Below are 24,798 nucleotides of genomic sequence, written 5' to 3' on the forward strand. Positions count from 1 at the left end.
GTCTTGACCAATGGTGTTATTGTTGCTGGGGTCACGTTCACAGTCGGCCTGGAGATGGGATGCCATTGGTCATTGTTTTAACCAATGACGTGTGTATGTTTTGTATAAATGGGTCCGGCTGTCAGTTTTTCCTCACCTGCTCTCAGGACTCTCCGACTCTCCCATCCCTTTTATTATAATTTGTAAGAAGGAGGGGTAAATCGCTCACCGGAGGTGACTGGATGGATTATGACTGAATTTATGACTGGATTTCTATTTATATAGATCATTACAATCATGGTATCTATTGGTTAATCTATAACTTGTCTAAAATTGTTCTTTAAAGGGGTTGCACAGGGTAACCCGTTTTTCGATATGGGGCCAGGGAAGGTGGAAAAAAAAACCCTAATCATATTCACCTGTCTCCGGTTCTCTGGTGTCTCCTGCTGCAGTTCTAGGGTCTTGTTTTGGTGACAGTCCGCACTGCATGTGACCTCTGAGGCCAATCCTGGACCTTAGCAAAGGAAACGGGACGTCACCGGTGACGTCCTGTGTCCTCTCCTTTAGGACACTGAGGCCAACTTCAGTATGGTGGGGACTACCGCCAAAACAAGACACCGGAGCAGCAACAGTGGGAGACGTTGGACCATCGGGGAGCGATGAATAATGGGTGTGATTTTGGGGGGTGGGGTTTTTACCCCTTACTTTGCCCGGCCTAATATCAAAACATGAGTTATCCTGGACAACCCTTTAAGATGGCCGTGGCCTAATGAATTAGAAGTGTCCATATGTCTTACTGGGTTTGGTCCTAAAAATGAGAGGTATTACATATGGGTTAGATGGTGTGATTTATAATCCCATGGCCTGTACTTTTGGGGGAAACTAGCTGATGAGTCCCAAGTATGAAGTATATTCACTGTGTACATCGCTGCTGAGTATGTTGGCGCTATATAGAGTAATAGATAAGTAGCCAGGCTCATCTATCAGTCTAGACCAGGGGTCCTCAAACTTTTTAAACAGTGGGCCGGAGGCAGAGCAGGTCGCACAGACATCGGGAGCGGTGCCCTCCAATAGGTAAAGTGAAGTGCGCTCCATGGCCTGGCCCGAGCTCCCCAGGAACTTCATTATGAATGCACGCCTGCCGGCGTTGTCGGTGGGGCCAGACAGAAGTTCTTGGCGGGCCGCATGTGGCTCTCGGGCCGCAGTTTGAGGACCCCTGGTCTAGACGCTACAGCGATGCCTCAGGTCGGTGCCAGTCGCTACACTGACTGCCTATTCATTATAGAATAAAATATTAAGTTATCCCCCTCATCTACAAGGCTCTCCATAATGCCGCACCTCCATACATTTCCTCCCTCATCTCTGTCTACCGCCCAACCCGTGTTCTCCGCTCACTCAATGACCTAACACTTCCATCCTCTATTATCAGAACCTCCCACGCTCGTATTCAAGACTTCTCCCGAGTTGCACCACTTCTCTGGAATGCTCTACCCCGGACAATCAGATTAACTCCCAATTTCTACAGTTTCAAGCGCAACCTAAAGACACATCTTATCAGACAGGCCTATCACAATGCCTAATGTAAACCCTTCCGTACTATAATTAGAATCCCCAAAATTTAACCCTCCTCTGTCCCCGCTCCCACATTACCCCACATGATTTGATGCCATTTCAGGCTAACTCTATATGTCCAAGCACCATCCATATGTTAAAGGACACGACTGGTGACGGCTCATAAAGTTCTATGTTTGTGTAATGACAGTCACCTCTATTACAACATTGTCTGACCTCTGTATAAGCAATGCCGCCCCTGCTGCCTCTTGTGTCACCCCCTCTACCTCATAGATTGTAAGCTCTTGCGAGCAGGCCCCTCAGTCCCAGTGTGTGAAATGACTTTCTTTGTAATGTATCTTTCTGTCTGTATTTGAACCCTACTAATTGTACAGCGCTGCGGAATATGTTGGCGCTATAGAAATAAAATGTATTATTATATATTAAAGTAAGATCAATAACTTTGCTGGGACTCAGTAGATTTCCAGAGGAGCTTGTGTGAGAAATGATCCGCTATGTGGGCTGCCTATGTATGTGAATTCTTGGGAGGAAGCTGTTACATGTTGGCTGGATCAGATGATCGGCACCATGCACAATAGGTCAGTCGTGTCAAGTGATATCGCTGTGTGCCAGGGGGAGTGTGGTGGTGCTGGAGAGCCTTAAATGAAAGGCGGTGGACATTGTGTACGGCGGTATGGCGGTGTACTTTTTATAGCCGGAATGATTATACAGCAGGCAGTGTGGATTTGAGCATTGCTGCATTCGGAGGGGTCGTTGTCCGCTCTTGTTTCCTGGAATAGAATATAAATCTGTGACAGTATTGAGAAGCTGCTGCACTGTATTACTGTGTGAATAGATACCAACAGCACAGACCCTTAGTGTTCTGTTCGTCATGCATCGACCTATTCTACATTGCGAGGCATACTGCTAGGTGTGAATACGTCTCTAATATTCCATGTAGTGGAAAATGCCACAATTATAAATCATTAATATCTATAGCAAATGTGGAGAGCAGCTTCAATGAGCACCTGAGCATGAGCGTGACTTAGATGGACAGCCAATTGACTTAAAGGGGTTTTCCAGCCCTAAATTGATTTCTGATACTCTGGTCATGATCAGCTGATCTGTGCGGGGTCTGGGTGTCTGAAGCCACGGATCACATACCGATGACCTAGGTCCATATGGGGCCACAGAACCCCTCTAAAGGGATTTCCTGGGGTTATCAATTGATAACCTATCTCTGAGGTCATCAATGGACTCCTGCTGATCAGCTGCTTGAAGTGGTACCAGAGCTCCATGACTGCCACTTCTGTTTGTCAAGCCACGTGGTATCACATTTATCAGTCTCATGGGTTATTTGCCCCTCAGTCCCATTCAGGTAAATGGGGCAAGATGCTATACCAAGCACAGCCGTTATATAATGTATGGCACTGTGACGTAACCAGACTGCTCACCTGAATGGTGCAGCCTCTTCAAACAGCTGATCAGCAGGGTCCCACGTGTCAGACCCCATCAATTTTTTTTGGAGTCCTTGTAGTAGGATACTATATGACCAAGATATTTTTAGGGGTCTCTTTTTAACCGAAAATCTCGCCTAATATAAAGGCCTAAGGATAGCTCATTAATATTAGGTTGGTGATAGTTTGATTACAGTGACCCCCGCCGACCAGCTGTGGTGTTGCAGTGAGCCTGACATCAACAGACACAGTCCTGTCCTCCTCGCACTGGCTGTGCGCCTTTTTGCAGCTCAGTCTCATTCATTTTAGTGGGACGATAGTGCTGAGAGTTATTATACCAGACTCAAGCGAAAGAGGGGCAGAAACCTTCAGCCTGGTTAGTGCAGAATTTGCAAATTCCATGGTAGAATTTCTGGCCTGAATTTTTCAACTTTGTATGAATTCAGCCTTTACATCAGAAAGTAAAACCTTGTCACGTCAGCGTATGGACAGTAGGGGGCACCAGTTTGCTATACTCTAGTTTTTGTGTTTTTTTTTTTTACTTTGAAGAATGGGCGCTGTGGAGGGTAAAATATCAGCTGAATTATCTATTTGATTTAATATATAATTTTTTTTTTTTATTGATGAGCTCTGCAGCAGGTTGTGACTGTCATATAACTGGATGGATATCTGTTTTTTACCCCATAGATCATCACTGACAGGATGGATGATTGTTCCTACAGAACAAGGAGAGTGTGATTGTGGTATAAACCGTGTGTATGTATAAAGCCTGGTGTATGTATATCACATAGGTAATGTGTCACTTTACATTTACAATCCTGTATATATTTTTTTTCTTCTAGATTAGAGCCATAATGTCTGAAGATTCCTTGTAGTCATTCCACACCTGGAGCACACTGGCTTTACTATAAAGGGACTCAGGTAAAAAAAAATAAAAATAAAAAATCATTTTCTGGGCCTATATCACTGTTTTTGAATTTTCCTTTTGTCTTAAAGGGGTTGTCCCATCACAAGGATCCTATCTATACTGCTAGTTTATGTGGCTTTAAGACTTTTCCTAAATGCATTGCTTTATCAAAACTGCTTTGTTTGGCCGCTATCTTAATTTATTCACTTCATTGTTTACACTCCGTTTCTATGACCCTTGGGATTAACTGTTCATTTGTCAAGTGATGTAGCTTCCTGCTCTCCGGGAGGGAGGGGCTGGGAGCAGCTCTGAGCTGTTTGTGTCTGATAAGTTGTGGAGCTTCTCAGATAGGGGAGGTGAGAGCTCCGGGATTTCTGAGCTCTTATCAGTCGGTTTAATTGAATTTGGCTGATAAGGGCTGAGATAGGGAGTCCGTTACCTCTGTATGTAATGCAAGCTGACTCAAATCCAGCTCTGCTACATCAGCTTCACACTGTGGTAATTCATTTACAACCAATCCTGTGCAAGTGAAACCCCGCCCACCAATGTGCCGAGAAAAGCAGGAAGTGAAGAGAGCACAAAAGCCTACAGGTTAGTGAACAAGCGTCATGCGAATACCCCTTTAAGTCCCGCCCAAAGCCCCCTCTGCAACATGATAATGCACCAGTACTAAAGATAGCACATGGCAAGTGGGGGCCCAATCACAAATTTTGCATTGGGGGCCCAGGAGCTTCAGGTTACGCCTTTGGCTAGAGGTATCAAAATCCAGAAGCCTGCATCTTGTATGGAACAGGATGAAGACACTTACATGTAGGTGCAACCTAATAATGTGCTAGGCCTGGTTTCCTCATTCGAGGCTTTATTAATTACCCCATATAATGATTTTTGGGGCGTTGGCCTTCATCCTGGCCCTTGGACCTGGTGCGGGTGACAATTGACTGTCTGTAGTCAGTGTTATCATTAATCTACCCGACTATAACTGGCATGGAGACAATACTTTGCCACGGTCACTATTTCCATCCTCTGTGCTGGCAGGGTCATGTCCCACAAATGAATGCAGGATCTGAGTTTTATTTTCAAGTGCTGCCATGTATTTTCTTAATCGTCCTCGTAAAGCTCGACATCTGAAAATACCCGTTTAATAATAGCCTCTCCAGATGTCCAGAGTTGTCATCACCGGGCACCTCTGGTCCGGTGCCAGCTCCCCTGTGGTAGTAGCTGCCGCTCCTCCTATTACATGGCCAGATGAATGAGTGATGTCATTACATGGCTATACCACATGAGGCAGATAAATCCTGACTATAGGGGCATCCATGGCGCTGACCATAGCGGGCACTGGAGTTATGAGGAGCAGGATCTGCAGCGCCCTGGTGAAATACTTCTTTTTGAAACTGATATAAAATATTTTCCGACCATTAGGACATAATGTAGTGATATTCCGCAGCTGGGCCTGAACATGTTGTAGTCAGATCAGAAAGGCGGCATATTTTGGCATCCTTTGTAATCCCATTGCCCGTGTGACTGAGGAGCCATCGAGTTAATGTGGCTTATTTATGGAGCTGCGGAGAAATTTCTGCCCATTTAATGCACAGTTCTGGGATTTGGCGCTAGAAGTAGGAATGACACCTCTTGTCACGCCGATCGGAGTGGAGTAAGATCAGAGCCTTGAGTGGAATATCAATTAGGGAATTATTGTAAATGTGATTCTGTAATTATCTATCTATCTATCTATCTATCTATCTATCTATCTATCTATCTATCATCTATCTATCTATTACATCTATCTATCTATCTATCATCTATCTATCTATCTGTCTGTCTATCAATCTAGATATAGATAGATATACATGTGTGAGTGGAGGACATACCTTATGTACAATTAAAGGGATTTTCTAGTACCATAATATTGAGCTCCACTTTCTTTTCTCAGGCCATTGACGTCATATCCATTTGATGTGGCCATGCTATATCTCAGCCCTTTATCAAATGAATGGGGCTGAGCTGCAGTGCTGAGCACAGTCACTATATAATATATGGCGCTGTGCTTGTTATACAGTGACAAGAGTTGTCTGGGGAGTATTTATTAATTTACCTGATTTTGGGTGTTCCTGTGATGTTATGACCTCCGGGCATGTGGTTGGCTCTGCTGTTTCCAGTCTTCCTCCGATCTTGCAGGTAACTGATTACTGTGGGGGCTGGCTTTACTATAGCCAGCCAGCCCCCATAACACAGGTAACATGGAGGGGGGCAGAGTGACCTGGGGAACCAAACGTTACCCCCGATCACATGAACCGGGGAATCCGATGTTGCCGAAACCCCGGGTCCATCAAAAGCATCCTCGGGACCAGGAAAATTAATAAATACTCACCAGACGACCGCTTGACGCAATATAATCTGGACAACCCAATTTTTTCGGGCAAGAATTGTTACAATCGTTTGGAACGGTCTGAATCTATGGACCATTGTCATGATCTGTCGTTAGAGATATTGAGAATTTCAGAAATGTAGAACTTTTTTTTTTCTTTAAAAGAACGTGTCCCCAGTGGGGTTTTTTTCTTATTTATTGAAGCATATAGTGAAATATTCTTTTTTTTTCTATTCTGTTTTTATTGTCTGACTGTATTTATTTATTTTTTATTCTATTTTCTGTACATGATAATGGGGGCGGCCGTCTTGCCTGAACTTTTTCTCTGCTTTATTAGCAGCACTTATGGATATACATTACTGTACTGGCCATAGGTAGCAATAATCTGGAGTTGTCTCATAGAGGTCTATGGAGGAGTTTTCTAGACATTCTCAGTGCAGGGAGTAGGATTAGATAAGCCAAGACATCATCTCTTATCTGTAGTGGATGCAGTGATCAGTCAGTGGTGTTATCTATAGAGGTATTATCTGTATTGCAATCCTGTCTGTGATGTACATGAGCTGCTAAGGAAAACTCCTGCAAAATTTGCAAGCAGCAGTCTATTATTTGGCTTAGCGGCCGCTGTGAAAATTGCACAATTTGATACTTTAAATTAAAAAAATTTAAAAAAATAAAATATTATATATATAATTAAAAAAAATAAATAAATCCTATTAATATTATAAATGTGAAAGTTTGTGGGTTTGTGGGTTTGTGTGTTTGGATGTTTGCATGTTCGGATGTTTGTTCCTCAATCACGGAAAAACCGCTCCACCGATTTGGCTGAAATTTTCCACAAACATAGTTAATACACCCGATTAAACAATAGGCTACTTTTCGTCACAATAGCGCACATACGTTTGTGCCAGGACCCCCACAAAACCCAAACTCACACCACCATCTCTGCAATCTCACACACTTTGGACCATAGCAAGCCACAAAATTCCTATTGCCCTCTACAGCCTCGCCCCTAACCCCACACAATCACATATACATATACTTTACCACTTTGCACCTTAACGATACTCCAGGAGGTTCTCTTTAACGCTCCGGAGCAGCCATGTTTGCCGACCCCCACCGCTCTGACAATCCGCGACACCGCCCACCCATGTCAATACCCCTAGGCGGTCTAATAAATGCAAAAAAAATAAAGAAAACAAAAATAAAGAAAAAGGATTAAAAATTCAAATCACCGCCCTTTCCCTAGAACACATATAAAAGTAATTAAAAACTGTGAAACACATACATGTTAGGTATCCCCACGTCCGAAATCGCCCGCTCTACAAAGCTATACAAATATTTTTCCTGTTCGGTAAACGCCGTAGCGGGAAAAATGGTCAAAAGTGCCAAACCGCCATTTTTTCACTGTTTTGATTCTGATAAAAATTTGAATAAAAAGTGATCAAAGCAATAACATTTCCCAAAAATGGTAGAACTACAAAGTACACCCGACCCCGCAAAAAAAGACGCCATATACATCCCCGTACACGGATGTATAAAAAAGTTATGGCTGTCAGAATATGACGACTTTTCAAAAAATAATTTTTTAACACAGTTTTGGATTTTTTTAAGTAAATAAAACCATATAAATTTGGTATCCCCGGAATCGTAACGAAACACAGAATACAGGGGACATGTCATTTTGGTTGCACAGTGAACGCCGTAAAACCAAAGCCCGTAAGAAAGTCGCAGAAATGCATTTTTTCTTCAAATCCACCCCATTCTGAATTTTTTCCCTGCTTCCCAGTACATTATATACAATAAATAATGGTGGCATTATGAAGAAAAATTTGTCCCAGGAAAAATTAAGGTCTCATATGACTCTGGAAGTGGAGAAATAAAAAAGTTATGGGGTTTAGAAGGAGGGGAGTCAAAAACGAAAATCAAAAAATGCCATCGACGGGAAAGGGTTAACTTCAAATACTTCTGTCCCAAAGTCACTATGTAAAGTTTCTCACAACACCGTATATATAGCGGCTCAAATACAAAGTAACTTCAACCCAAAAGTCTCACGTATTCTCTGAATTACAGCAAAAACAAGATACAAAGTTGCATTTCATATCCCATACCTTATACACAGTACGAAAACCTTACCTGCGCCTGTATATACCCACTTCTACAATCACCGCAGACGAAGTCGCGGGTACCAGCTAATATATATATATATATATATATATATATATATATATATATATATATATATATATATATTAAAATAAAATCTTAAAATAGATGTTTAACATAAAAACTTGTTAGGTGATTTTTATGGTGACACGTTCCCTTTAAAGTCTAACTAATAGGAACCCAAATCTGCATTATTGCTGGTTTTTGAGGACATGTTTTCTTCCATGCTTGGCTTCTCCGTGCCAAGTTCAGCAGTTTCGGAGCCTGGCACCAGAGCTGCCCTAATATTTTATGCTATTTTCTAATTAACCGCTCAATTTCCTTGAAAGTCTGAAAGCTAAGCAAGAAGCTTCTCGAGAAGCCCAGCAGATTCACTAGGACGAAATGGCTCTTGGCAAGACTTTTTTGCTAACTTCACCGCTTGACCGCAATGTCCATAATGTCTTGGAATGTAAATGTGAGAGCGGAGAATGCTAGAAAGACAAATTCTGTCATCTACTCCTTACTCTCCTATTAGGGCTGATGGATCTCGGGGTGATTCATTGCAGGTTTATCTTCTGTGTAATGTCAGGGGTTTCTTGACGTGAAATATTACAAGTATTTGCTGCAATGCAGACGTTGTGGAAGGACAGATAAAGAGAAGATATCTGAACAGATGAAGCCATAACCTGCGGGAAAGCTGAGTGATATCAGTATGATCACTATTACCACTTCTGCGGACTTAGTCACCCATTTTTCCTGGATTTCTGATTTGCCGTTGTGTCATTATATAATAAGGATGGATGACAACCCGGTGCGAAGTCAGTATCTAACTATAGGTACATTATTTCTGGCCAGTCTATGACTTGTGCTCTGTATATTTAGCAGATTTCTCTTCCGTAGGCTATATCTGAATTCTGAGCTGGTGGAGGAAGACTAAAGATGAGTGAACCAGTGCAAATCGAACCGGATTCAGACTGAATTTTACAAAAGTTTTGGGCAAATCTGAAACTTTTGGGATTCATTACCCACGAATCATTGTTCTGCTCTGGGGATTCTACATGAAGGGATAAATAAGTGAAGGGTTAGCAACATGGTGAAGACTTATACTCTCCTTGACTCACCTCTCCTCTCAGTAGTCTTCCAGCCTCCTGCTGATGTCAAGCAGCCCCGGTGTCACAGACCGCAGCAATTACGTGGGTTGCGCCAATGTCATGACACTTGAACGTATGTGATTACTTTGGCTGGGAGAAGAAGAGGACACCGAGGATATGCTGGAGCCTGGGAGGCAAGGTGAATATAAATGTATATTATGTTGCTGGGCCCCCACTTACTACATAAAAAGACCCCAAAGTATAGTAATATCTGGTTTGTGCCGAACAAGCTTGTAATGAACTGGACAGACAATGCTCCGAATATTTGTCAAAAAGAATAAGCGTAAGTGCGCCTGCGTGGTCACTGCTCCATGCTCTTCTATGGGGGTGCAATCGCCTGGAAGACTTGTGGAGTCAGTGGCTGCCACACGGGCGCTCGTCCTCGACACCCATGAGGATCAGTTGTTAATATGTGGTCAGATTGGAACCCAGGACCCAGTATGTGCTGTCCGTGTTCTGCTAAGACATACTGACCCTCTCCACTACCCCCTACCCTATTAACACAGGATAGTCTTATGGGATTTTCCATTTCTTGTCTTATATTCTCCATACTGTAGTTCTACATTACAATGTCTTATATCTCAGCAGTATCTAGATAAATGCAGTTTTTCTGTCACGGTTATTGACCTGTAATAAAACCTTCTACTTGCATGTACTTGTGTCTGAATATTCTGCATGTGTTCCCTGTGACCCCATAACCATGCAGCTACATAAAAGACGAGAATACTAAAGTACGCGGTCATCTCCTCTTGGCATTAATCCCGCAAGCTCGTATATTCTTGTTACTAATGATCGGCCGTCTCCAGAGAGACTGTTACAGGTAGAATTAAATCCGTTTAGCTAAGTGATCGATTCCAGGGGTCAAGCCCCGACCTTTCCTTATTAAAGTCTATGAACGCCATTTACAGTAATAAATCTGAGCTGTTCGAGTTATTGATGGAGCCGCGGACTATTATCACATCTCATTATGGAGGTTACTAATGCTTTTTATGCCGCTTTCAGCTTTGTACGTGTATGTTACCGAACCTGCACATGCTGACTTTATAATATATTCACACTTCGCATAGGGTTGGCAATTTCCCAAGATATGTTGTAGTCCACCAGTAACCCAGATGAACTATCTTACCTGCCATTTGGGAATACTGGGTAGTAGACTCTTTATTCTGGGCTTCCACAATTTTTTCAGTGGCTACTTTTGGGTAGCGTACCTCTTGGTGAGAGATCTTGACTGCTGGACGTGCCTCTACAACACAGTCAAAGGTGTTTTTCTCAGTTGGTGGGGAGCACATCACTGGACTGGGAATGAATTGCCCACCATCAGCTGTTAGGAGGTGTTGGGAGCAGTGGTTCCATTCTGGCACACAGAGGGCAAACGGGTGCCTATATAGGCCACCAGTAGAGAGGGTCGGTTGATTCATCCACAAGCCCGAGCAGCTCCTCCAGTTTCCTTGTCCACCATCCAAACACAGGTGACCGCTTCACTACACACCCCTGTCTCTTTCTCCACCGTTTCCAGGTGCTTAGCAGAATGGAGCCTGGTGTCATGCTGCCAATTTCATATCCCGTTATTGACCGTCACCACCATCTTCGCTTGCAGTGGTGTAGTGATCAAGAAATCGGGACTGTCACAGACTGTAGAACCGTATTGTCTTTAGCGAAGGTTCTGCTCGGCATCTGACTATTGTCTGGTTCAAGCATGGAAGCCTTTTGGTGAGTAATAGTCGCAAAATAATCCAACATTGCTGCATATTTTTGCGACTAGGATTTGCAGCAGCCCCGGGATTGTAATGTAGCTTCATTCATTCAGTGAAGGGGTCACAGCACAACACTGCAATTTTAGGTTGTGCCACAGGAATCGTGGCCATAGTTGCAGAGTATCCTTACGCTTATGGAAACGGAAGCTGTGTTTGACTCTTTCTGTAACGAAACGTAACTTGTTCTTCCATTACCTGTAGTACATAGCAGCCTACATGGCCGCCGACCTCCTGAGCAGCCTGGAGGACCCCACTGACTCACAATTACAGATCATATAGTAGATGTGGTGTCTACAGCCCCTATACATTCCCGTATGCTGAAGCTATAGATGTGTTAAATATGTCTGTGTGATTTCTAACTGTGAAGATGGATTGGACGTTTGCACATCACTCTCTACATCAGATCCTGTGTTCTCAGCACTTGTTAACACCTTACAGTCTGCTGGACCTTGATAAATGCTTTTCCCTTTGGCATTGCACATGGCTGATTCTTAGCAAATGTCTCCTTCTGCTACTTCCTCGCTGGAGAGCTCCTGTAATAAATCAGATGGAGCGGCAATGCCCGGCTCGGCCTTGATGCACACAATTATTTCTAGATCTGCATGTACATCGCACCGCACCTTGTCAGGGAATCCAGAGATCTGCTCTGAGATGGGAGTGTTACAAATTAATCATCCAGTCTTGTCCGCCCGTCATAAATAATTGCAGCCCCTATAAGCACCCCCCCCCCCCCCCATACCTCCAGGTGAGCTCTACAACGGAGTCCCTGCAAATTAGATTTGGCAAAGAGTCTTTACAGGTTGTTTCACAAACTTTTTCTTAATCCCCCTTCTGTCTGATCCCCCTCCCCTCAGGCTATGGGAAAGGTAATCTTAGTAAAAATATCCTTACTTTTCCAAAACTTTGCGTGTCATCTTGTTGTTATGCCATATACACACACACACACACACTTGGCAATTTTAACTCTTACCACCAAGCCTAATCATAGACACTTTCCACTTTAGGGGGTTTTCTTTGCTGCTCTCAACTCATTTACATCACAGGCAGGATTACAATCAAAGATAACCCCCTTCCACCCCACCCATTACTAACAAACAATAGATGATGTCACAGTTTGTATACTTTTCTTTCCACCTGTTTTAGGCTAAGGCCACACATGATGTCCCACATCAACAAAGCGCTGCAGGAAAAAGCAGCGGCGACAAAGCATTGAGGTTCTTTGTGCAGCGCTTTAGTCATTAACTTTCTGTTACAATTATACCCATGGGGAAACTGTTGACATTTCCACAGGTATAATTGAGATGCTGAGAGTTCCAAAATCTTGCCGGTTTTGGAAATCGCCGCATGTCCGCACCGCGGTTTTTACCGTAAAGTGGGCATGGGATTTTCTAGAATCCCATCCACTTTGCACTGACTGTAAAACATTGCGATTTTTTCATGTTTACGCCACGTGGGGCCCCAGCCATTCTACAGCGAAGACTCCAGAAATAAGTGTGAATCCAGCCTAAGGTTAGGTTCACACAACAACGAATAAAATGGAAGTCACGCGCAGCATTATAGTCACTGTCAGTGAATGGGGCCGTAACAATCTGTCAAAATATAGATCATGTCCCCCAATGTATGGGGGATTTGTGAAAACAGTGCCCCTTGGGTTAGGACGATTTTTTTTTCTCCACCATTTTGCTCCTCTTTCGTTGGACTCTAGCCTGAGAATGGGAGGTCTTTTTTTTTTTTTTTTGGTCTTTTAGAGCAAGAGGGGGCGGATTCTGACGCTGAATCCACCTCACAATCCGTCCCCTCACAATAGAGGTCTATGGAGACCGCTAGCTTCCTTTTTTCCGTGAAAGGTATGTTCTGGCTCAAGGAAAAAAAGAAGCGAGCTGCCCTTTCTTCAGGCGGATTCCACGGCTGATTCAGCCCCGACGTCCGCCTCGCCACAGCACCTTCTGGACTGGACCCATTCATTTGGGCCTACTGCAGAGTGGGAAGCCATGACAGTCACGGCAGGCGCATTTTGGTCCCCGCATCAGAATCAGGACCAAAATACGCAGTCCCATGCCCCGTGTAAATGAGGCCTAAGACCTCAATAGAAAACCACGTAGAAGATTAGATACCAGCAGGTGCTTTAGTTACATGATAGCCCTTACATTAGGATGTATGCCCTATAGTCTGGTCAAAGTGGCCACTTGAAGATTCATGTAGTCCGGTTTCTTCCTCCGCTAGGTATGCCATTGTGAAGAAATATAAAAACATATTTCATGTATTTTTGGTCCTCACAGTCCTATGTAAATAAATTGTGTTCCATACTGTAATGCACAATGCATGGGGCAGATATTCGTGCTCGGCCTTGGCTTTCTGCAGCAGATTCCATTACAAATATACCTGTTGGATTCTTCTTTGTATTTGATTTGTGTGAATCAACTTGCAAGCCGCACTGAATGTATCTTGGCACCATCTCCGCTGCCCCAGTGCCAGTCAGTAAGGCCTCGCCCTTCTAGTATTAGTCCTGTCCAATCAAATCCTAATAGTGTGACTGCAGAACAGGTATGACTGTGTGAACAGAGCTCCATATATACATAGAGATCAGTACGTGCACCTCTCCTCAGCCCCGGCCAGCCAGATAAATGCACATTTTATGGTAACCTTAATCAGAGCTGGAGCTAATCTTCCTTCCCTACAGATTAAGTGACTGCTCCGGCCTGCGCTGGGAAATTATTCTTTGCCACAAAAGGCTCCTGATTAATGGACAGTCCCTGTCTGGTCCTGGGAAGAGCCCAGGCTGAAGGATTTGTATGTACGAAACAAATCACCTAATGCTTACCCTGGAAAGTGTATTCATCAATTTTATACGCAGAGCCACAGCGCCCTCTAGTGCCCTATTGTAAGACTGTAACTGACTATAGGAATGCATCATACACAGGGTAATGTGACTAAGGCTGCATTCACATTTTTTTTTTCCCAAATGTAGATTGTGAGCCCCATATAGGGATCACAATGTTCTATTTTTTTTTTCCTCCTATCAGTATGTCTTTGTAGAATGGGAGGAAATCCATACAAACTCCTTGCAGATGTTGTTTCTGGCAGGTTTCGAACCCAGGACTCCAGCGCTGCAAGGCTGCAGTGCTAACCACTGAGCCACCCTGTTGCATTCTTACATACTCCAACATTATCAGCACAGATTTTGGTCCATATTGACATGATGGCATCACACAGTTGCCGCAGATTTGTCGGCTGCACATCCATGATGCGAATCTCCCGTTCCACCACATCCCAAAGATGCTCTATTGGATTGAGATCTGGTGACTGTGGAGGCCATTGGAGTACAGTGAACTCATTGTCATGTTCAAGAAACCAGTCTGAGATGATTCCAGCTTTATGACATGGCATTGCATTATCCTGCTGAAAGTAGCCATCAGATGTTGGGTACATTGTGGTCATAAAGGGATGGACATGGTCAGCAACAATACTCAGGTAGGCTTTGGCGTTGCAACGATGCTCAATTGGTACCAAGGGGCCCAAAGAGTGCCAAGAAAATATTCCCCACACCATGACACCACCACCACCACCAGCCTGAACCGTTGATACAAGGCAGGATGGATCCATGCTTTCATGTTGTTGACGCCAAATTCTGACCCTACCATCTGAATGTCGCAGCAGAAATCGAGACTCATCAGACCAGGCGACGTTTTTCCAGTCTTCAATTGTCCAATTTCGATGAGCTTGTGCAAATTGTAGCCTCAGTTTCCTGTTCTTAGCTGAAAGGAGTGGCACCCGGTGTGGTCTTCTGCTGCTGTAGCCCATCTGCCTCAAAGTTCGGCGTACTGTGCGGCGTTCAGAGATGCTCTTCTGGCTACCTTGGTTGTAACGGGTGGCTATTTGAGTCACTGTTGCCTTTCTATCAGCTCGAACCAGTCTGGCCATTCTCCTCTGACCTCTGGCATCAACAACGCATTTCCGCCCACAGAACTGCCGCTCACTGGATGTTTTTTCTTTTTCGGACCATTCTCTGTAAACCCTAGAGATGGTTGTGCGTGAAAATCCCAGTAGATCAGCAGTTTCTGAAATACTCAGACCAGCCCTTCTGGCACCAACAACCATGCCACGTTCAAAGGCACTCAAATCACCTTTCTTCCCCATACTGATGCTCGGTTTGAACTGCAGGAGATTGTCTTGACCATGTCTACATGCCTAAATGCACTGAGTTGCCGCCATGTGATTGGCTGATTAGAAATTAAGTGTTAACGAGCAGTTGGACAGGTGTACCTAATAAAGTGGCCGGTGAGTGTGTATATATATATATATATATATATATATATATATATATATATATATATATATACATATACACACACATATATATATATGTATATATATATATATATATATATATATATATATATATATATATATATATATACACACACACATGCTTGTTGCAGACGATCCTCTCTACTGGTGATCTGTGTGGACTGTCCAGAGACTGTTCGTCTGTGTTTAGAAGTTAAGAGCGCTCACCAAGAAGTACACTACCCAAAAGTAGCACCTGAAAGACTAAAGTAGCAGGGAAAGCACTTTTATGCCCTCTTGTGGCAAAACCCAGTGTTTAGCCAGACCACACCTGTAATCACTTACATTGCTGCAAAACTCAACATGCAGTTATCAGGGTGCAGTATTTTTTTGGGTCAATAAGTGTCCCCGGCAGGAGAATTGAATGGCCGCACAAGGCACCACTTGGTAAAAAAGGGTGGTATTCGTACACTTCTACCTTGTTCAGCTGGCAGTAGGTTATCTCCCATAATCCAACATGTCTTCTTTTCCTCCAGAATTTGTAATTGGCAAAAACTCGGCATGCCCCTATACATATAAGGTAACTAGCCGGTCCTTCCGAAATTTGTGGGTACGTCCAACATTGCTGTAAGGTCCCATACACAAAACGTAGTCCGAGCCCATTCTGTTTCCATGGCCCCATATACACGTCTGAGTGTTTACTGACCAGTGTCCGGGGTGCAGAAACTGTCCACAAATTATTAGGCAGGTCCTATTCCAGTCCATATTTGCGGCACAGGCTCTGTTACAATGGTAGGGGACTGTACCTATTTTTTTTGCGGATCCGGGATTGCAGGTGACAGTGATACACTACGGATTTCGGATCGGTATTTGCTGACCACTATAAGTTGTGTGCATGGGGCCTAATACATTGTATGTTCATACCAAGTTTTTTGCAAGCTGAAAAAAACTCTGCTTCAGGAATTGAGAATATGTGCACAGCATAAAAAACCACATCAAAAACACTGTATGGGCCTGGAAAATCCACTTCCAAAAATGCTAGTGTTTTTGGATGCGGTTTTTGCAAAAACCCTATAAAAATTTTTTATTTTTTTGCATTTTTCCACCTCACATGGTGAAATTCAATGGGATTTTCAAGGCAGAATCTGTCTGATAGGACGTCAAATTTTTTTTTTTTTTTTAAAAACAACCTCCTATTGAAATTAATCCACCTCAAAATCCTCCTGCGAAAAAACCTCTGTGCGAACATACCCTAAGATGGTTTGGCATCTTGAGAAGAGGCTCTTTTTACAGAGGACTTCTTGGCTTTCTTGCTTTATATATCATTTGCATTCCAGTTTTGGAACTTATTTCCGTTCTACCCTACGTTCCTCAGTGACTCCTCCTGGAAATGTATGAATAACGTCACAACTGGATTGCTACCATGCTACCCAGGACTGAAAGAAGACCGAGTACAAGAAACTGTAACCCAAGATGCCACTATTTTATCCATTTCCAGGAAGCATAACAGAGGAACGGCACAATGCATAAAAGATGCTCCTTTTCATGGAGAACATGAGTGAGACGGAGCCGTCAGGAGAGGCGAGAAGAAGGCAGACGGCAGGGCCATGCTGGCAGGGGATTCCTGTCTCCCTACTGTGTATTTTGGAATATCTTGGCGGTCGCTCCCAGTTTGAGGTGGCTGGATATTCCATAATCACGTCGTTATTTGACATCTTGTTGGAAACGTGAACTGTGTACCTTTAACACGTGCAAATACAGGTCACATCCTGAAAAAAAAAGGAGCAAATCCTGGAATGTACCCGGACTAGATTTCCAGCTGTGAGGCTGGTTTACAGGAGAGGGTTTTTTTGTTTTGTTTTTTTTGCAGTATTTTTTTCCCATTTCTTCTTAAATACCTGTAAGGATCTGAACACGGGGTATAGAAGGAGTCCCGGGCAGGGCAGCGCTGCTGTAGACGGCATCGGGGCCCGCTGTCTGCTCATGTCATTGATCCTAAGAACACCATATAACTTTCACGGATGAAATACCTTTATGGATTTTCCAGATCCGAATCGCTCCAAAATATAGGCAGAATATCAATGCGTTTAGTGTCCTTAAAGATTTCGTTTTTTTGGCAGGGGGCTACGATGTAGTTAATTCTGTCTAGACTGAGATGTAAGGCGGCGAGATTAGTCAGACACAGAGCCGTTTCATCGCCGCGCGCCGGATGGCGGAGGGCACAGAAGGGCATTGCTTTGGCTTTGCTTGTTCTAATGGATTTGCCCTTTAAAGAAAAGCATGCAACAAATTGTAACAAATGACAGGCGGAACTACAGCGGGAACAGCAGGGTAGGCTTTTATACAGAGCACGGCGGTTCCAGCCCTCATGTTTAGTCTGTGTTTGTATCCATGGAAGACGTCGTTTGGGCGGTATACTGCTTTATGTATTCTTTGTATAGTGGCCCGTCACCCAACTTTCCTATATACTGTACATTATTCATCATTGTCAGGATTTCTGATTGCTGGCAGTGAATGGAACCCTCTCCATTACATGAGCTGTCACTTAGCTGACCCAGTCTCGGGGCTCTCTTTTTGTACGTGGCCATGACGGTTTTTTCAGATGTGAATATTGGGTAGACTTATGCCAATCCCCATAGCCCCGGAGTCAGCAGAGGGTGCGCCTCACCGATGATGAAGTGTTCGTCTCCTTATAAATGATGCACACCTTCCATCAGGCATAAATGATGGTTAATCTGGTCATCTTGGCCTTGCCCCTTTTTAGGGTATGTTCACACTACCGTTTTTACATTCTTGTCGCTGTCATCCATCGCAACAGACTTTAACCATAGTAGAGTAACGGGCACAGACTGCAACCCCTCTGTCTGCCTTTTTTTTTTTTTTTTTTTTACCACTGACTATAATGTAAAAAACATAACGGGCGCTGTCTTCTGTCATGTTTGATTACATTTATAACCGAATTAAAAGTCCTGTATGCAGGACTATTCCTTCCGTCAGAAAATTAAAAAATGCAACAGACGAAGTCTTCCATTATGTTTATTCATGTAATGAATGCAGACGGACACCCGACAGAGGGGGCTCCATCTGCACCTGTCATTTAATGTCCGTTGCTCTCATCCTGTAATAATGTGATGAGAACAATATGGTGATCCTATACTTATACTGTACCTGTTATGTCTAAGGGCTCATTCACATGGGGCAAGAGGGGGTGGATTTTGGCGCTGAATCCACGTCAGAATCTGCCCCCTCACAATAAAGGTCTACGCAGACCGCTAGCTTCCTTTACATACCGCTCATGGAAAAAAGAAGCGAGCTGCCCTTTTTTCATGCGGAATCCTCGGCTGATTCAGCACCGGCGTCTGCCTCGCAGTAGCATCCTCCGGACTAGGCCCATTCATTTGAAGCATGTCAAAATCAGGACCAAAATACGTGGTCCTGTGCCCCATGTGAATGAGGCCTAATGCTGCTCCAGTCCCACCTCTTTGGTGCGGAGTGATCCCTGGCCTTATTGGTCTTTATAGTTTGGAATCTTCTCCCCGCTATTTTTTTTTTTTTTTTTTTTACCCCCTCCCTCAAAAAAGTTATAATAATAATAATAATAATGTAATAATCCATAACCTAACAATAATTAAAGGGAATGTGTCGCCAATTTTTTTTTAAATGTTCTTATTAAAACCAGATAGTGAAATATATATAAAAAAAAAATTCTCATTAATTTTTATTTTCATATTTTTATTGATTTATTTACTTTATATTCTATTTTCTGTACATGATTATGGAGGCGGTCATCTTGCCTGAGCTTCTTCTCTGCTGTTTTAACTGCATTTATCGATCTGCTTTACAACCTACCATTGAGGACTATGGAAAAGTTTTCTAGATATACCCTGTGCAGGGAGGGAGAGTAGATAAGTCACAACATAATCTATTGTCAGTAGTGGATGTAATGATGGGTCATTCGGTGGACGTAAAGAGACTAGTGTTATCTTCTATTGTGATCCTGTCTGTGAGGTGACTGCTGCTTAGAAAAACGTCTGCAGAATTGACAAGTGGTAGTCTATTATTAGGCTTAGCAGCCAGGTTGAAAATTGCAGGGTACAATATAGGTAATGACATGGAAATGTAAAAAAAACCCCAAAAAAACACTAAAAAATTCTCCTGTTGGGTTAGTCTCACATCTGCACCATTTTCTCTTTCATTCGGGTCCGACCGGGGGACCCGGACCACTAAAACATAGGTCCCAGAGACACCGACAGACCCCATAGAGGTTAATGCTGTGCAGGACTTTCCTCTTGGCTGATTTCTGGTCTCCTACGCAGATGTGATCTGATCCTAAGAGCAGCACGGCATACGTTCCATAGGCACATGAAACCTTTCCCTGATCTCGGAGAATTTGCCGTCTCGTTCAGGTCAGGATACCTTAGACGTTTTACTACAGGTGCTTTCTGGTGTACAGTAAGCCTATTCTATAAGCTGTATACTGTAACTATTAAAACCAGATGGAATATCCTTTAAATCCATATTCCGCACGGTGAGACGCACTAGTGGGATCGCCATCGCTGGCAGTGTCTGTAATTGTGGATTTAGGACAAATAGACGGGATTTGTACAGTGGCTCTGTGCACGCAGAGAGGCCAAGTAAGATGATTGCGATGCCGAAAAACCGCCGGGGCGCTCCACGGTTCAGTCATGTTTTCCTAGAGGTGATTCAGCGATGTGTAGATGCAGTTAGGGTTGCATTGCTTGGATGCCATTCAGAAACATGCTGCTTTTTATTTCCTACATGAGAAGAGGAGGGCCGCCGCTTTAAGTGTGTGGTTCTAGCTGAATAGCAACAATCTTGTGGTTTTGGAGAGCGTCTTGTGAAGGCAAGGAGTAATTGCTTTCTTTTCATGGAATAAGCTGAATTTCTGGAGGTCGTTGGGGTAAAAAGTTCTATTTTATGTTGATAGAATTCTTCTATGTACAGTAAATTATACATACACATTTCTAGCATGACCTGCCTAGTGGGGGATTTCAATATTGTTCTTATTGAAGAGACACAGCAGTGTATAGAGACTTGTTTTTCAGGCAATGCTTCATGGGAAACAAATATGCAAATGAACTCGTAGCAGCCAAACCAGAAACAAACTGGAACAGCGCCGCCTACAGGTGGTATGAGTTCATTTGCATACTTGCTTTCCCATGGAGCATTGCATGGCTAGTACGTGTCTATAGATCACTGTGTCTCTTCAATAAAATCGGTGTCCTCCTCTGTTACTGCCAGAGCTCCTCCAAAACTTACCTCACCGGCCGCCATCTCTCTATACACACTTGTAATAAGCAGAAATTTAAAGGGGGATTCCATTTTTTCCCCCTCTTTTTTTGTTTATAGACTTCGAGCCATTCCGTTCCTCTCTCTGCAAGCAGCTCTTTTCTCTCTGCATTTTTCGTGTGGAAACCACACAGACCCCATTATAGTCTATGGGGTTCGTCATTTTCCTAAGGTAACCGCTTTTTAATGCGGATTTGGTTTCCATTCAGAGCCTCTGGCAGAAATTCTGGGCCAAAAATGTACAAAAGTAAGGACTGGTTTGTTTTGCCAGCAATGTCTATTAAAAAAAAATGAAATAAAAATAAATAAAAAATTAAAAAGTCCTAATGTTAGTTATTACAATATCTACCCACTATAAGGGCTAGGTCACATGGGGTACGGGACTGCATATTTTGGTCCTGATTTTGATGCGGGAAGCTGCGTCAGAATAGGTCCAAAATGTGACCCGCTCCGGAGTAGGCCCAAATGAATGGGCCTAGTCCGGGGGTGCTGTGGCGAGGCGGACGCCGGTGCTGATTCAGGCCGCAGAATCCGCCTGAAGAAAGTGCAGCTCGTTATTTTTTTCTGTGAGCCGGAACATACCACTCACAGAAAAAAGGAAGCTAGCGGTCTACGTAGATCTCTATTGTGAGGGGGACGGATTCTGAGGTGGATTCAGCGCCAAAATTTGCCCCGTGTGAACGAGCCCTGTTAGGAGTCACAACCATTTAATTTATTTATTTTTTTGTAAATGAATAGTTCAGGTGACTGAAGAAATTTTATAATATATCTTATCAGAGGGAACTTTTTCTCTCACCTGGAATCAGCCATCTTCTCACTGCTAAACTACTTAAAGGTGTTGTCCATAAATTTCATGTCAACAACCACACAATCATACTGTTCTGTCCCCGGCACCCCTGTGTTTACTGCTGCTGTCCAGTCCCTTTGCCAGGGTAGCCCTGTGTGGCACGTTACCGCTGAGGTTAGTCAGCGGCCACGGGAAAGCAACGAGTGATGTCACTCAAATACGTCACTGTTTCTTCTCCGGTGGCCGCTCAGTGGTCACATGTGGCACCCAACTTCCACATGTGAAAGTGACTCTACTATAACTAAAATCCTCCATTTTTCATTGAAACACCTGTATGATAGAACACTGTTCTCACATAGACCAATGTAACCTGGGTAAAAAAAAATATGCAAATCTATTCTCTAGGATGTAATTAGGAGGACAGTGCCTCTGTATGCCGCCCTCTAGAGGGCAGCCTCCTTAACATCATGCATGACTCAGTTAACAAGCCTACTAACATAATGCGGATTCAATTGCCTATGGACAGAGCTGTTTCAGTCTTTTGGACCTCCTCAGCATAGCGCAGGGATATTGATTTGGCAGAGTGAGAGACTATAGACCCAGAATCCCTAGTGGAGCAGGAATGACTTGTAAGTCTCCGTACACCTATGTAGGCACACGCTCTCCCTAATGTGTACAATGTAACCTGGATATAGATGGTCCTTCCATTCTATCTCTCGCACACTATTGCAGGCCATATACATTGTGCTAGCCATTGCTGCAGTGTCTGTCTGTGTAGGGATTCCGTTCAGTGTATGTGTCAAATATGTACGGATTTTTCATGCACTTAGTATGAGCCGGCCTGCTTTTTTCCCAGTGGCACAGCCTGGCACCTCCATGCACTTCATTCATTTGCACCCACCACAGGCTCAGGGGCTATTAAGACTGCCACCAGTATCACCAGTCTTTATAAATCTGCCCCAATGTGTTGTTTTTTTGTTTTTTTTTAATGTATTGCAGGTTTTAGAATTCGCAGCGTATCGCTTTTGCCCATATATTTTGCAGATCCCACCTACACCCTCCCACAAGAGGGGTGATATTGGTGGCACAATCTTCCTAAAACATAAGTGGGATATGCTGTGCAGTATCGGCAGTAAACATGGTGTCTATGTCTTAGGCCCTGTGCACACAAGTACCGTATATACTCGAGTATAAGCCAAATTTTTCAGCACAGTTTTTGTGCTGAAAACGCTCCCCTCGGCTTAAGCAAAAAAAATAAAAAAAAAATAAATGTATTTATTTATTTATTTTGAGGCGGGGTCTATGACGAGCCACGATAGTAATGTATAGAATCTCACATAAAATAGTGGAAAAAAAAAAAAAGCTTTAAAAAAAATATAATAATAAAATAAAGTAAATAAAAGTTCTAAATCCCTCCTTTCCCTAGAATACATATAAAAGTAGAAAATGACTGTGAAACACACACACATTAGGTATCCCGGTCTCCTGTTCCATCGGGAAGGGGTTAATAGGAGCACTGCAGATCCCCTATATTCAGCCAGACTGAATTCCAAGTGGGGGGAAAAAACTCAGCCCTCAAGCTCAGGGAAGGGGCAGACAGACAACCAAAACACTCCCTCCCCTTCCCCAGCAACTACTGCACCCAAAAACTCCGACCATTTTAATTTTTGAAATTTTCCAGCAGCTGCTGCATTTCCCCCCCTCGGCTTATACTCGAGTCAATAAGTTTTCTCTGTTTTTTTTTGTGGTAAAATTAGGGGCCTCGGCTTATATTCGGGTTGGCTTATACTCGAGTATATACGGTAAATGTGATACGGATAGGGATGATCGATCGGGATTGGAAAAGATCGGATTCCGATGAGCGATCGAGTACATCTCATGATTGCAATCGGAATTCTGACCCAATCTTCTCCAGCGGGATCGAGATTGGAGGTTATCTCAAGATCGGCTCAACCCTAAAAGTGACATTTCCCATAGAGAAGCATTGACTAGGGTTGAGCATCGGGATTGGAAAAGATCGGATTCCGATCGGCGATCGAGCAAATTACACGATCGAGATCGGCTGGAAAATAATCGGAAATCGGATTTTAAAATCGATCTTGAAATCTCAAGATCGGCTCAACCCCAGATACAAAATATCCAGACCTTTTATTGAATCAGTCCAGAGACCAGGACTCCTCTATGATCCTAGTAATCCCTGCCCCAATGTGACTGTACCCTACTGTATATAGTAGGGGATAGCAGATACGTGAGAAGCAGGTCCATAGATCACTATGATATCAGGTGGACCACAATACACCATGGTCCAGACCATATTTGCCCGAGTCCAGGAGGCCTAATAGAGTCGACTCTCGTGCACATGCCCAACTATCCCCTTAGCGTGCAAAACTTGGAAAACAACATCTATCCGATTCCGTTTTATTACAAAACTTCCGCCCATACAATCCATATCACACTGGCCTTAGGTGATTGGAAATAGAACGCACTGAACGGGCCATGAGCGATACAGACCCTATAAATCATGCCGGAAATTGTGTCTCTGTATCATCACCAGACCCCGGCGTCCCGTAAATCCAGGTGTTCATCACATGTCATGTGTTCTGTGTCATATTTAAAGGCGTGGGTATGTTTTGGGCTGCCTATATCCTCCTGGCCACTAGATGTCACACTTACTACAGGAGCCTGAGAGGTTACTAAGGGCCTGGTGGAAATTCAACTATGTATCACTGCATTTAACATATCACTGTTTCCACGTAGTAGAAGCCAAAAAAAATCTGATACAGTGTGATATATAGAAGCAAGGAACAACTGGAATAATGAAATTTCAAAAAGAAGTCTTTTTAAAGGCTGGTTGTAACAATTCAGCGGGGCATTGTAAATGCCTCAGGTGCACTTGATACTGCCGTTACGTTCCTGGCGTTTGCTTATAGTTTTTATGGAAAGATGGATTGAAGTTCAATTTAAGAATATTCGGTAATCCCTCTCAGGACATACTGTAACAGCTGGTATTTCTGTGCTGCAGCAAATCGATTCCATACAGCAGTCACTAATACTCCTGACTGGCTTCTGATACCAAATTCCAAAGGGTACTGGGGTATCCGGGCC

The 24,798-nt window shown here is 43.4% G+C and overlaps 1 protein-coding gene across 1 annotated transcript in view; it reads left to right on the forward strand.

The window, feature by feature from the left end:
• The window catches only part of MPP7 (MAGUK p55 scaffold protein 7), a 267,439-nt gene that overhangs the window by 69,265 nt on the left and 173,376 nt on the right, over positions 1-24,798 (forward strand). Inside the window, exon 2 of the mRNA XM_075271728.1 lies at positions 3,830-3,908. The gene's annotated coding sequence lies outside the window, so the exon portion shown is untranslated. The remainder of the gene's footprint in view (positions 1-3,829; positions 3,909-24,798) is intronic.

This window comes from Leptodactylus fuscus, chromosome 4, assembly GCF_031893055.1.
Source record: "Leptodactylus fuscus isolate aLepFus1 chromosome 4, aLepFus1.hap2, whole genome shotgun sequence".
NCBI lineage: Eukaryota > Metazoa > Chordata > Amphibia > Anura > Leptodactylidae > Leptodactylus > Leptodactylus fuscus.